Below are 16,417 nucleotides of genomic sequence, written 5' to 3'. Positions count from 1 at the left end.
TACAAAAATGTGTGATACAAATGCGTATGTGTGATATAAATGTGTGACATAAATATATGTGTGGTATAAATGTGTGTGGTAAAAATATATGTGTGATATAAATAAATGTGTGATATTAATATATGAGCTATAAATACAAGTGTGATACAAATAGATGTGTGATATAAATATGTGTGTGATGTATGTGTGGTATAAATATATGAGTGATTCAAAATTAATGTGTGATATAAACACGTGTGTGATATAAATATGTGTGTGATTATGAATATGTGTGTGGTATAAATACGTGTGATATAAATGTGTGGTATAAATATTTGTGTGGTATAAATACGTGTGGTATAAATAAATGTCTGATATAAATATGTGTGTGATATAAATGTGTGATTTAGATACCTGTGTGATACAAATATATGTAATACAAATGTGTGTGATATAAATGTGTGATATGAATATATGTGTGATGTGACTATGCGTGCGATATAAATATATGTGTGATACAATTAAATTGTATATAAATATGTGATATAAATGTGTGATATAAATATAAGTGTGATTAAAATATGTATGTGATAAAAATCTGTGATATAATTATGTGATTTAAATACATTTGTGATACAAAAATGTGTGATACAAATGTGTGTGTGTGATATAAATGTGTGACAAAAATATATGTGTGGTATAAATGTGTGTGATATAAATATATATGTGATATGACTGTGCGTGTGATACAATTAAATTTGACATAAATATGTGATATAAATGTATGATAAAAATATATGTGTGATTAAAATATGTATGTGATACAAATATGTGTGAAATAAATGTGTGATACAAATGTGTGTGGGAAATAAATGTGTGTTATAAATATATGTGTGATATGAATACACGTGTGACATAAATATGTGTGGTATAAATAAATGTCTGATATAAATATGTGTGTGATATAAATATGTGCGTATTATAAATATGTGTGATACAAATATACGTGTGATTTAAATACTTGTGTGGTACAATTATGTGTAATATAAATGTGTGTGATGTAAATATATGTGTGATGTGACTGTGCGTGTGATACAAATATACGTGTGATACAATTAAATTGATATAAATATGTGATGTAAATGTCTGATATAAATATGTGTGTGATATAAATATGTGCGTATTATAAATGTGTGATATAAATATATGTGTGATTGAAATACTTGTGTGATACAATTATGTGTAGTATAAATGTGTGCGATATAAATATATGTGTGATGTGACTATGCGTGTGATATAAATATATGTGTGATATAATTAAATGTATATAAATATGTGATGTAAATGTCTGATATAAATATGTGTGTGATATAAATATGTGCGTATTATAAATATGTGTGATACAAATATACGTGTGATTTAAATACTTGTGTGGTACAATTATGTGTAATATAAATGTGTGTGATATAAATATATGTGGGATGTGACTGTGCGTGTGATATAAATATACGTGTGATACAATTAAATTGATATAAATATGCTATGTAAATGTGTGATATAAATATAAGTGTGATTAAAACATGTATAAATATATGTGTGATATGAATACACGTGTGACATAAATGTGTGTGATATAAATGTGTGGTATAAATAAATGTCTGATATAAATACAGTATGTGTGTGATATAAATATTTGCGTATTATAAATATGTGTGATATAAATATTTGTGATTGAAATACTTGTGTCATACAATTATGTGTAGTATAAATGTGTGTGTGATATACATATATGTGTGATATAATTAAATGTATATAAATATGTGATGTAAATGTCTGATATAAATATGTGTGTGATATAAATATTTGCGTATTATAAATATGTGTGATACAAATATATGTGTGATTTAAATACTTGTGTGATACAATTATGTGTAATATAAATGTGTGTGATATAAATATATGTGTGATGTGACTGTGCGTGTGATATAAATATACGTGTGATACAATTAAATTGATATAAATATGTTATGTAAATGTGTGATATAAATATAAGTGTGATTAAAACATGTATAAATATATGTGTGATATGAATACACGTGTGACATAAATGTGTGTGATATAAATGTGTGGTATAAATAAATGTCTGATATAAATACAGTATGTGTGTGATATAAATATTTGCGTATTATAAATATGTGTGATATAAATATGTGTGATTGAAATACTTGTGTGATACAATTATGTGTAGTATAAATGTGTGTGATATAAATATATGTGTGATATAATTAAATGTATATAAATATGTGATGTAAATGTCTGATATAAATATGTGTGTGATATAAATATGTGCGTATTATAAATGTGTGATACAAATATACGTGTGATTTAAATACTTGTGTGATACAATTATGTGTAATATAAATGTGTGTGATATAAATATATGTGGGATGTGACTGTGCGTGTGATATAAATATACGTGTGATACAATTAAATTGATATAAATATGCTATGTAAATGTGTGATATAAATATAAGTGTGATTAAAACATGTATAAATATATGTGTGATATGAATACACGTGTGACATAAATGTGTGTGATATAAATGTGTGGTATAAATAAATGTCTGATATAAATACAGTATGTGTGTGATATAAATATTTGCGTATTATAAATATGTGTGATATAAATATATGTGTGATTGAAATACTTGTGTGATACAATTGTGTAGTATAAATGTGTGTGATATAAATATATGTGTGATATAATTAAATGTATATACGGTAAATATGTGATGTAAATGTCTGATATAAATATGTGTGTGATATAAATATGTGCGTATTATAAATATGTGTGATACAAATATATGTGTGATTTAAATACTTGTGTGATACAATTATGTGTAATATAAATGTGTGTGATATAAATATATGTGTGATGTGACTGTGCGTGTGATATGAATATACGTGTGATACAATCAAATTGATATAAATATGTGATGTAAATGTCTGATATAAATATGTGTGTGATATAAATATGTACGTATTATAAATATGTGTGATACAAATATACGTGTGATTTAAATACTTGTGTGATACAATTATGTGTAATATAAATGTGTGTGATATAAATATATGTGTGATGTGACTGTGCGTGTGATATAAATATACGTGTGATACAATTAAATTGATATAAATATGTGATGTAAATGTGTGATATAAATATAAGTGTGATTAAAACATGTGATAAAAAATATGTGTGACACAAATATGTGATTTAAATACATTTGTGATACAAAAATGTGTGATACAAATGTGTGTGTGTGTGATATAAATGTGTGACATAAATATATGTGTGGTAGAAATGTGTGATACAATTAAATTTGACATAAATATGTGATATAAATGTATGGTAAAAATATGTGTGATTAAAATATGTAAGTGATAAAAAAATGTGTGATACAAAAATGTGTGTGGGAAATAAATGTGTGATATAAATATATGTGTGATGTGAATACGCGTGTGATATAAATACGGGTGATACAAATATATATGCGATACAAATATACGTGTAATATAAATAAGCGTGATATAAATATACGCGTGATACAAATACATGTGTGATATAAATATGTGTGGTATTAATATATTAATTGGAGGGTGAGATATAAGAATAGTGAAGAGGCCCTCAGTGGTGTGGAGTGACGCCTCCTTCAGGTTTCCCTCCTCCTGCTCGCTATCACGCCGCCACAGAGACGTCTTATCAACGACTCGAGGGGGACATGGAAGCCCCACCCACCAGGGGGATGTCCTTATCACCTTTACACACACACACACACACACACACACACACACACACACACACACACACACACACACACACACACACACACACACACACACGCCTAACTGCTCAATGTGTAAAAAGTTGTCAAACTTCCATATTCAGTCAAAAATGATGATCAGAGGTGAAATACTGTCCAGAGTGAGACCTCCGCCAAGGCCCGACAATCCTAAAAAGTGTAAAAGGCATAAATGACAACCAACAGAAGAAAAGATCCTCTATGTAAAGAAAAGATCCTCTATGTAACATATCTGCTGTTTTAAGTACAAACAGTCAAAGATCATCTACGTGACAGGAACACTCTCCTGTTGAGTATCTACTTTATACAACACTCTGCTGTAAAAACAATCAAAGATCCTATATATAACAAGGAGTTATCTGCTGTTTTAAGGACTAAATACAGAAACACCAGTCAAAGATCCTCTATGTGATGGGAAACAAAGATCATCTATATAATGTGATTGGAGCAGTCTGCTCATTAAGGATCAACTGCAAAAAACAATCAAAGATCCTCTATACAACAGGAGTGATCTGCTGTTTTAAGGACTAAACACAAAAACACCAGTCAAAGATCCTCTATGTGAAAGGAATCAAAGATCATCTATACAATTGGAGCAGTCTGCTTATTAAGGACCAACTGCAAAAACAATCAAAGATCCTCTATATATAACATGAGTTATCTGCCATTTTAAGGACTAAATACAGAAACACCAGTCAAAGATCATCTATGTGATAGGAATCAAAGATCATCTATATGATTGGAGCAGTCTGCTCATTAAGGACCAACTGCAAAAACAATCAAAGATCCTCTATATAACAGGAGTGATCTGCTGTTTTAAAGACTAAACACAAAAACACCAGTCAAAGATCATCTATATAATGTAATTGGAGCAGTTTGCTCATTAAGGATCAACTACAAAAACAATCAAAGATCCTGTATGTATAACATGAGTTAGCTGCTGTTTTAAGGACTAAATACAGAAACACCAGTCAAAGATCATCTATAAAATTGGAGCAGTCTGCCCATTAAGGACCAACTGAAAAAAACAATCAAAGATCCTCTATATATAACATGAGTTATCTGCCATTTTAAGGACTAAATACAGAAACACCAGTCAAAGATCATCTATGTGATAGGAATCAAACATCATCTACATGATTGGAACAGTCTGCTCATTAAGGATCAACTACAAAAACAATCAAAGATCCTCTATATATAACATGAGTTATGTGCTGTTTTAAGGACTAAATACAGAAACACCAGTCAAAGATCATCTATATAATGTAATTGGAGCAGTCTGCTCATTAAGGATCAACTACAAAAACAATCAAAGATCCTGTATATATAACATGAGTTAGCTGCTGTTTTAAGGACTAAATACAGAAACACCAGTCAAAGATCATCTATAAAATTGGAGCAGTCTGCTCATTAAGGACCAACTGCAAAAAACAATCAAAGATCCTCTATATATAACATGAGTTATCTGCCATTTTAAGGACTAAATACAGAAACACCAGTCAAAAATCATCTATGTGATAGGAATCAAAGATCATCTATATCATTTGAGCAGTCTGCTCATTAAGGACCAACTGCAAAAAACAATCAAAGATCCTCTATATATCAGGAGTTATCTGCTGTTTTAAGGACTAAACAAAAAAACACCAGTCAAAGATCATCTATATAATGTAATTGGAGAAGTCTGCTCATTAAGGATCAACTGCAAAAAACAATCAAAGATCCTGTATATATAACATGAGTTATCTGCCATTTTAAGGACTAAATACAGAAACACCAGTCAAAGATCATCCATGTGATAGGAATCAAAGATCATCTATATAATTGGAACAGTCTGCTCATTAAGGACCAACTGCAAAAACAATCAAAGATCCTCTATATATAACATGAGTTATCTGCTGTTTTAAGGACTAAACAAAAAAAACACCAGTCAAAGATCATCTATATAATGTAATTGGAGCAGTCTGCTCATTAAGGATCAACTACAAAAACAATCAAAGATCCTGTATATATAACATGAGTTAGCTGCTGTTTTAAGGACTAAATACAGAAACACCAGTCAAAGATCATCTATAAAATTGGAGCAGTCTGCTCATTAAGGACCAACTGCAAAAAACAATCAAAGATCCTCTATATATAACATGAGTTATCTGCCATTTTAAGGACTAAATACAGAAAGACCAGTCAAAAATCATCTATGTGATAGGAATCAAAGATCATCTATATAATTTGAGCAGTCTGCTCATTAAGGACCAACTGCAAAAAACAATCAAAGATCCTCTATATATCAGGAGTTATCTGCTGTTTTAAGGACTAAACAAAAAAACACCAGTCAAAGATCATCTATATAATGTAATTGGAGAAGTCTGCTCATTAAGGATCAACTGCAAAAAACAATCAAAGATCCTGTATATATAACATGAGTTATCTGCCATTTTAAGGACTAAATACAGAAACACCAGTCAAAGATCATCCATGTGATAGGAATCAAAGATCATCTATATAATTGGAACAGTCTGCTCATTAAGGACCAACTGCAAAAACAATCAAAGATCCTCTATATATAACATGAGTTATCTGCTGTTTTAAGGACTAAACAAAAAAAACACCAGTCAAAGATCATCTATATAATGTGATTGGAGCAGTCTGCTCATTAAGGATCAACTGAAAAAACAATCAAAGATCCTCTATATTTAACATGAGTTATCTGCCATTTTAAGGACTAAATACAAAAACACCAGTCAAAGATCATCTATGTGATAGGAATCAAAGATCATCTATATCATTGGAGCAGTCTGCTCATTAAGGGCCAACTGCAAAAACAATCAATCTGCTGTTTTAAGGACTAAATACAGAAACACCAGTCAAAGATCCTATATAAAATTGGAGCAGTCTGCTCATTAAGGACCAACTGCAAAAAACAATCAAAGATCCTCTATATAACAGGAGTGATCTGCTGTTTTAAGGACTATACACAAAAACACAAGATCCTCTATGTGAAAGGAATCAAAGATCATCTATAAAATTGGAGCAGTCTGCTCATTAAGGACCAACTACAAAAAACAATCTGCTGTTTTAAGGACTAAATACAGAAACACTATTCAAATATCCTCTATATGATGGGAATCAAAGATCATCTATATAATTGGAGCAGTCTGCTCATTAAGGACCAACTGCAAAAAACAATCAAAGATCCTCTATATTTAACATGAGTTATCTGCCATTTTAAGGACTAAATACAGAAACACCAGTCAAAGATCCTCTATGTGATAGGAATCAAAGATCATCTATATCATTGGAGCAGTCTGCTCATTAAGGACCAACTGCAAAAAACAATCAAAGATCCTCTATATATAACATGAGTTATCTGCCATTTTAAGGACTAAATACAGAAACACCAGTCAAAGATCATCTATGTGATAGGAATCAAAGATCATCTTTATGATTGGAGCAGTCTGCTCATTAAGGACCAACTGCAAAAACAATCAATCTGCTGTTTTAAGGACTAAATACAGAAACACCAGTCAAAGATCCTCTATGTGATGGGAATCAAAGATCATCTATATAACAGGAGCAGTCTGCCCATTAAGGGTCAACTGCAAAAACAATCAAAGATCCTCTATATATAACATGAGTTATCTGCCATTTTAAGGACTAAATACAGAAACACCAGTCAAAGATCATCTATGTGATAGGAATCAAAGATCATCTATACGATTGGAACAGTCTGCTCATTTAGGACCAACTGCAAAAACAATCAATCTGCTGTTTTAAGGACTAAATACAGAAACACCAGTCAAAGATCATCTATGTGATAGGAATCAAAGATCATCTATATAGTTGGAGCAGTCTGCTCATTAAGGACCAACTGCAAAAACAATCAAAGATCCTCTACATATATAACATGAGTTATGTGCTGTTTTAAGGACTAAATACAGAGACACCTGTCAAAGATCCTCTACGGGAATGGTGAAGGAGGCAAAGACAAATAGTACGTGGACCTAAGCGAGACTTTTCAGTAAGAATAAGCTGGTTGTCAACATAAGCGAGTGCACAGGAAGTGAAAGAGGAGACAAGTGAGACCTCCTGCATTCGACACCACCTGTCGGGATGAAGAGGAGGATGAGGAAGAAGAGCGCGCAGAGTATGATCAACACAAGACGACATCACACTCTTTCAAATATATCAAAACCTTGCCAACAATTATCAAGACTTGCTTTCTTTTTGCTGAGTCTGCAAAAAGAGACTTGAAGAAATGTTGCTTAAACTTTTGTTTACCTTCCACACGTCTGTGGACCCTTCAGTCCGCTTAGGGGCCTCCTAGGGGCCTCCTAGGGGCCCTTTAAGGGGCCTCTTAGGGGCCCTTTAAGGGTCCTTCACAGGGACTTTCTAGCAGACAAGATCTTCAAACCTTCACACTTTTGACGTCTTTCACACTTGCATTAGTGAAACTATGGTGGGAAAATGAAGAGATTCCACAAGTCCTTTCAGAATAAAAGACCAAAGTAAAAGATTGGGAAGTGTTTTATTTTTTGAAAGTGACATGTTTTTATTGCATTCGGGTCACTTCAAAAAATCACTTATTATTTTTTTGACTTTTGTTTTTTATTGTTTATTTTTGACTTTTGTTTTTTATTGTTTAATGGTACATTACTTTAATGCTACCACTTTTATTTTGTTGTTGTTCTACCGCACATCACTAATGCCATACCACTTTTATGTTGTTGTTTTTACAGTACATTACTGTAATTCTACCACTTTTTTTATTGTTTAATGGTACATTACTTTAATGCTACCACTTTTATTTTGTTGTTGTTTTACCGCACATCACTAATGCCATACCACTTTTATGTTGTTGTTTTTACAGTACATTACTGTAATTCTACCACTTTTTCATTGTTTTATGGTACATTACTTTAATGCTACCACTTTTATTTTGTTCTTGTTTTACCGCACATCACTAATGCCATACCACTTTTATGTTGTTGTTTTCACAGTACATTGCTGTAATTCTACCACTTTTGTATTGTTTAATGGTACATTACTTTAATGCTACCACTTTTATTTTGTTGTTTTGCCGCACATCACTTATGCCATACCACTTTTATGTTGTTGTTTTTACAGTACATTACTGTAATTCTACCACTTTTTTATTGTTTAATGGTACATTACTTTAATGCTACCACTTTTATTTTGTTGTTGTTTTGCCACACATCACTAATGCCATACCACTTTTATGTTGTTGTTTTCACAGTACATTACTGTAATTCTACCACTTTTATTTTGTTGTTGTTTTGCCACACATCACTAATGCCATACCACTTTTATGTTGTTGTTTTCACAGTACATTACTGTAATTCTACCACTTTTTTATTGTTTAATGGTACATTACTTTAATTCTACCACTTTTATTTTGTTGTTTTGCCGCACATCACTAATGCCATACCACTTTTATGTTGTTGTTTTTATAGTACATTACTGTAATTCTACCACTTTTTTTTATTGTTTAATGGTACATTACTTTACTGCTACCACTTTTATTTTGTTGTTGTTTTTACTGTACATTTCTTTAATGCTACCACTTTTATTTTGTTGTTGTTTTACCGCACATCACTAATGCCACACCACTGTTATGTCGTTGTTTTCACAGTACATTACTGTAATTCTACCACTTTTTCATTGTTTTATGGTACATTACTTTAATGCTACCACTTTTATTTTGTTGTTGTTTTGCCACACATCACTAATGCCATACCACTTTTATGTTGTTGTTTTCACAGTACATTACTGTAATTCTACCACTTTTTTATTGTTTAATGGTACATTACTTTAATTCTACCACTTTTATTTTGTTGTTTTGCCGCACATCACTAATGCCATACCACTTTTATGTTGTTGTTTTTATAGTACATTACTGTAATTCTACCACTTTTTTTTATTGTTTAATGGTACATTACTTTACTGCTACCACTTTTATTTTGTTGTTGTTTTTACTGTACATTTCTTTAATGCTACCACTTTTATTTTGTTGTTGTTTTACCGCACATCACTAATGCCACACCACTGTTATGTCGTTGTTTTCACAGTACATTACTGTAATTCTACCACTTTTTCATTGTTTTATGGTACATTACTTTAATGCTACCACTTTTATTTTGTTGTTGTTTTGCCACACATCACTAATGCCATACCACTTTTATGTTGTTGTTTTCACAGTACATTACTGTAATTCTACCACTTTTTTATTGTTTAATGGTACATTACTTTAATTCTACCACTTTTATTTTGTTGTTTTGCCGCACATCACTAATGCCATACCACTTTTATGTTGTTGTTTTTATAGTACATTACTGTAATTCTACCACTTTTTTTTATTGTTTAATGGTACATTACTTTAATGCTACCACTTTTATTTTGTTGTTGTTTTTACTGTACATTTCTTTAATGCTACCACTTTTATTTTGTTGTTGTTTTGCCGCACATCACTAATGCCATACCACTTTTATGTTGTTGTTTTTACAGTACATTACTGTAATTCTACCACTTTTTCATTGTTTTATGGTACATTACTTTAATGCTACCACTTTTATTTTGTTGTTGTTTTGCCGCACATCACTAATGCCATACCACTTTTATGTTGTTGTTTTTACAGTACATTACTGTAATTCTACCACTTTTTCATTGTTTTATGGTACATTACTTTAATGCTACCACTTTTATTTTGTTGTTGTTTTACCGCACATCACTAATGCCATACCACTTTTATGTTGTTGTTTTTACAGTACATTACTGTAATTCTACCACTTTTTTTATTGTTTTATGGTACATTACTGTAATTCTACCACTTTTTCATTGTTTTATGGTACATTACTTTAATGCTACCACTTTTATTTTGTTGTTTTACCGCACATCACTAATGCCATACCACTGTTATGTTGTTGTTTTTACAGTACATTACTGTAATTCTACCACTTTTTCATTGTTTTATGGTACATTACTTTAACGCTTCCACTTTTATTTTGTTGTTGTTTTTACTGTACATTACTTTAATGCTACCACTTTTATTTTGTTGTTGTTTTACCGCACATCACTAATGCCGTACCACTTTTATGTTGTTGTTTTCACAGTACATTGCTGTAATTCTACCACTTTTTTATTGTTTAATGGTACATTACTTTAATGCTACCACTTTTATTTTGTTGTTGTTTTACCGCACATCACTAATGCCATACCACTTTTATGTTGTTGTTTTCACAGTACATTACTGTAATTCTACCACTTTTTTATTGTTTAATGGTACATTACTTTAATTCTACCACTTTTATTTTGTTGTTTTGCCGCACATCACTAATGCCATACCACTTTTATGTTGTTGTTTTTATAGTACATTACTGTAATTCTACCACTTTTTTTTATTGTTTAATGGTACATTACTTTACTGCTACCACTTTTATTTTGTTGTTGTTTTTACTGTACATTTCTTTAATGCTACCACTTTTATTTTGTTGTTGTTTTACCGCACATCACTAATGCCACACCACTGTTATGTCGTTGTTTTCACAGTACATTACTGTAATTCTACCACTTTTTCATTGTTTTATGGTACATTACTTTAATGCTACCACTTTTATTTTGTTGTTGTTTTGCCACACATCACTAATGCCATACCACTTTTATGTTGTTGTTTTCACAGTACATTACTGTAATTCTACCACTTTTTTATTGTTTAATGGTACATTACTTTAATTCTACCACTTTTATTTTGTTGTTTTGCCGCACATCACTAATGCCATACCACTTTTATGTTGTTGTTTTTATAGTACATTACTGTAATTCTACCACTTTTTTTTATTGTTTAATGGTACATTACTTTACTGCTACCACTTTTATTTTGTTGTTGTTTTTACTGTACATTTCTTTAATGCTACCACTTTTATTTTGTTGTTGTTTTACCGCACATCACTAATGCCACACCACTGTTATGTCGTTGTTTTCACAGTACATTACTGTAATTCTACCACTTTTTCATTGTTTTATGGTACATTACTTTAATGCTACCACTTTTATTTTGTTGTTGTTTTGCCACACATCACTAATGCCATACCACTTTTATGTTGTTGTTTTCACAGTACATTACTGTAATTCTACCACTTTTTTATTGTTTAATGGTACATTACTTTAATTCTACCACTTTTATTTTGTTGTTTTGCCGCACATCACTAATGCCATACCACTTTTATGTTGTTGTTTTTATAGTACATTACTGTAATTCTACCACTTTTTTTTATTGTTTAATGGTACATTACTTTAATGCTACCACTTTTATTTTGTTGTTGTTTTTACTGTACATTTCTTTAATGCTACCACTTTTATTTTGTTGTTGTTTTGCCGCACATCACTAATGCCATACCACTTTTATGTTGTTGTTTTTACAGTACATTACTGTAATTCTACCACTTTTTCATTGTTTTATGGTACATTACTTTAATGCTACCACTTTTATTTTGTTGTTGTTTTGCCGCACATCACTAATGCCATACCACTTTTATGTTGTTGTTTTTACAGTACATTACTGTAATTCTACCACTTTTTCATTGTTTTATGGTACATTACTTTAATGCTACCACTTTTATTTTGTTGTTGTTTTACCGCACATCACTAATGCCATACCACTTTTATGTTGTTGTTTTTACAGTACATTACTGTAATTCTACCACTTTTTTTATTGTTTTATGGTACATTACTGTAATTCTACCACTTTTTCATTGTTTTATGGTACATTACTTTAATGCTACCACTTTTATTTTGTTGTTTTACCGCACATCACTAATGCCATACCACTGTTATGTTGTTGTTTTTACAGTACATTACTGTAATTCTACCACTTTTTCATTGTTTTATGGTACATTACTTTAACGCTTCCACTTTTATTTTGTTGTTGTTTTTACTGTACATTACTTTAATGCTACCACTTTTATTTTGTTGTTGTTTTACCGCACATCACTAATGCCGTACCACTTTTATGTTGTTGTTTTCACAGTACATTGCTGTAATTCTACCACTTTTTTATTGTTTAATGGTACATTACTTTAATGCTACCACTTTTATTTTGTTGTTGTTTTGCCGCACATCACTAATGCCATACCACTTTTATGTTGTTGTTTTCACAGTACATTACTGTAATTCTACCACTTTTTCATTGTTTTATGGTACATTACTTTAATGCTACCACTTTTATTTTGTTGTTGTTTTACCGCACATCACTAATGCCAATCCACTGTTATGTTGTTGTTTTTACAGTACATTACTGTAATTCTACCACTTTTTCATTGTTTTATGGTACATTACTTTAATGTTACCACTTTTATTTTGTTGTTATACCGCACATGACTAATGCCATACCACTTTTATGTTGTTGTTTTCACAGTACATTACTGTAATTCTACCACTTTTTTTATTGTTTAATGGTACATTACTTTAATGCTACCACTTTTATTTGGTTGTTGTTTTGCCACACATCACTAATGCCATACCACTTTTATGTTGTTGTTTTCACAGTACATTACTGTAATTCTACCACTTTTTTATTGTTTAATGGTACATTACTTTAATTCTACCACTTTTATTTTGTTGTTTTGCCGCACATCACTAATGCCATACCACTTTTATGTTGTTGTTTTTATAGTACATTACTGTAATTCTACCACTTTTTTTTTATTGTTTAATGGTACATTACTTTACTGCTACCACTTTTATTTTGTTGTTGTTTTTACTGTACATTTCTTTAATGCTACCACTTTTATTTTGTTGTTGTTTTACCGCACATCACTAATGCCACACCACTGTTATGTCGTTGTTTTCACAGTACATTACTGTAATTCTACCACTTTTTCATTGTTTTATGGTACATTACTTTAATGCTACCACTTTTATTTTGTTGTTGTTTTACCGCACATCACTAATGCCAATCCACTGTTATGTTGTTGTTTTTACAGTACATTACTGTAATTCTACCACTTTTTCATTGTTTTACAGTACATTACTTTAATGCTACCACTTTTATTTTGTTGTTGTTTTTACTGTACATTTCTTTAATGCTACCACTTTTATTTTGTTGTTTTGCCGCACATCACTAATGCCATACCACTTTTATGTTGTTGTTTTCACAGTACATTACTGTAATTCTACCACTTTTTTTATTGTTTAATGGTACATTACTTTAATGCTACCACTTTTATTTTGTTGTTGTTTTACCGCACATCACTAATGCCATACCACTTTTATGTTGTTGTTTTTACAGTACGTTACTGTAATTCTACCACTTTTTTATTGTTTAATGGTACATTACTTTAATGCTACCACTTTTATTTTGTTGTTGTTTTTACTGTACATTAATTTAATGCTACTATTTTGTTTCCCCAGTAGATTACTGTAACGCTACCACTTTTATTTTGTTGTTTTTACAGTATATTACTGTCATTTTGTTGTTTTTACAATACATTGCTGTAATTCTACCACTTGTTCGTTCTTTTAAGGTAAATTACTGTAATGCTAGCACTTTTTTGTTTTTACAGTACATTACTGTAACACTTACCACTTTGTCATTGTTTCACAGTCGATTACTGCAACGCTACCACATCGCTATAGCTCTTGTCTCAAAGTAGGTGTACTGTCACCACCTGTCACGTCACACCCTGACTTATTTGCTGTTTGTAGTGTTTTACTTCTTGTCTTGCGCTCCTATTTTGGTGGCTTTTTCTCTTTTTTTTGGTATTTTCCTGTAGCAGTTTCATGTCTTCCTTTGAGCGATATTTCCCGTATCTACTTTGTTTTAGCAATCAAGAATATTTCAGTTGTTTTTAATCCTTCTTTGTGGGGACATTGTTGATTGTCATGTTCGGATGTACATTGTCTTTGCTCCACAGTAAGTCTTTGCTGTCGTCCAGCATTCTGTTTTTGTTTACTTTGTAGCCAGTTCAGTTTTAGCTTCGTTCTGCATAGCCTTCCCTAACCTTCAATGCCTTTTCGTACTCACCTTTTGTTTATTTTTGGTTTAAGCATTAAGACACCTTTTTACCTGCACCCTGCCTCCCACATCTACAAAGCAATTAGCTACCGGCTGCCACCTACTGACATGGAAGAGTATTACACGGTTACTTTTTCATTGTTTCACTGTACATTACTGTAATGCTAACACTTTTATTTTGTTGTTTTTTTACTGTACATTACTTTTATTTTCACACCAAATTACTGTCAATGGAAACACGCTGCCAACATTTAATTTCAAAATAAAATCATGACAAATAAGGAGCTATTTAAAACTTTTTTTTTTTTTTATTTATTTATTTTTTTACCTAATATCTACGGTCTTTGTTGTTACTGTAACAGTAAAATCCATTTTTACTTCAACTTTTCAGTGTCGATCATTTCTTGCTCTATTTCATAGTTAGGAGAATAAAAAGTAACAAAGTAATTTGATAGTTTCCACAATAAAAAAGTAGCAAAGTGTTTCTCCGTTGACCTGCTCAGCCTTTCAAAGATCGTCTACTGTGGCATAAAGGCGCTGTACTCACATTCGCTGCTCTTTGCGTGGATTTAAACAAGGTTGTGACTCTTATGATTGTTACACATCAGCGGCGGCGTCCCGCGTGTCTAAGAGGATTTCTTTCTGTGACGTTTCCACGCGCGTGGGTGCGTCACGCCGCGTAAAAGTCACTATTGAAAGAGTTGAAAGTCACTAAAAGGTAAAGAAAAAACTCTTACGTTTTCGACATGAATTTCGCTCCTTGAGGTCTTTTTGTGGTTCAGAAGTGGATTAACAAACATGCTGCACTCACTTTTTCGGCAGCGTGGGTTTGTCGTGTCGGCCAGTGGTCACTTTAAGGTCCCGTGGAGGCAGCGAGGTCCCACTCGGCGCTGCGCCCGCACGCAGGGATGGTGGTGGTGGGGGTGATGGTGGTGGGCAGGGGGCTCATTCCGATGAGCAGCCGGCCCACTGTGCGTGGGTTAAAAATAAAAAGGCGTCGCGTGGAGTGGGTGAGAGGGGGAGGACATTCCCGTACAAAAATGGCCCATCAAGTGTGGCATGCGTGGACTCCACCTCTCTGCTGGGGGGGATGACACGCACCCACCCACCCAGCAGCCCCGTGGGGGTGTCAAGACACGCACCCACCCACCCAGCAGCCCCGTGGGGGTGTCACCTTCACCTTCACGCTGGAACTCAACACAAAATCCTTCATATTTGCCTTCAAGTGTGCAGCTTCAACATGACTTTTCTCACTAAATGTTTCTTCTTTGCGTTTTCACAGAAAAAAAATACATTTTTAAACTGAAATGTTATCTCATAATGTTATCTAATAATGTTATCTCATAATGCGACAAATATATCATACATTCAAAGCAGGGGCCTCCAAAGTGCGGCCCAAGGGCCAATTTCAGCACGCCGCTCGTTTTTTTTATTGGCAGCTCGTAAAAGTCCAATGAAGACATGATCTCAAACGATACATTTAAAAAAAAGAGATTAATCACATTTTAATTTAGATCAATCATGATTAATCGCATTTGAATTTAGATTAATCACA

General features: G+C 32.0%; 1 protein-coding gene across 3 annotated transcripts in view; it reads right to left on the bottom strand.

Annotated features, from left to right (window-relative positions):
- The window catches only part of sptb (spectrin, beta, erythrocytic), a 230,630-nt gene extending 214,942 nt beyond the window's left edge, over positions 1-15,688 (bottom strand). The window contains exon 1 of one of the 3 annotated variants that reach the window (XM_061969202.2): positions 15,674-15,688. The gene's annotated coding sequence lies outside the window, so the exon portion shown is untranslated. Of the gene's footprint in view, positions 1-15,357; positions 15,442-15,673 lie in introns of those variants that run through there. The other 2 variants (XM_061969200.1, XM_061969201.1) reach the window with 2 other exon arrangements.
- Between the last annotated feature and the right edge of the window lie 729 nt (positions 15,689-16,417).

Source organism: Nerophis lumbriciformis, linkage group LG08, assembly GCF_033978685.3.
Source record: "Nerophis lumbriciformis linkage group LG08, RoL_Nlum_v2.1, whole genome shotgun sequence".
NCBI classification, from domain to species: domain Eukaryota; kingdom Metazoa; phylum Chordata; class Actinopteri; order Syngnathiformes; family Syngnathidae; genus Nerophis; species Nerophis lumbriciformis.
This window is presented reverse-complemented; position numbering and strand designations above follow the sequence as displayed.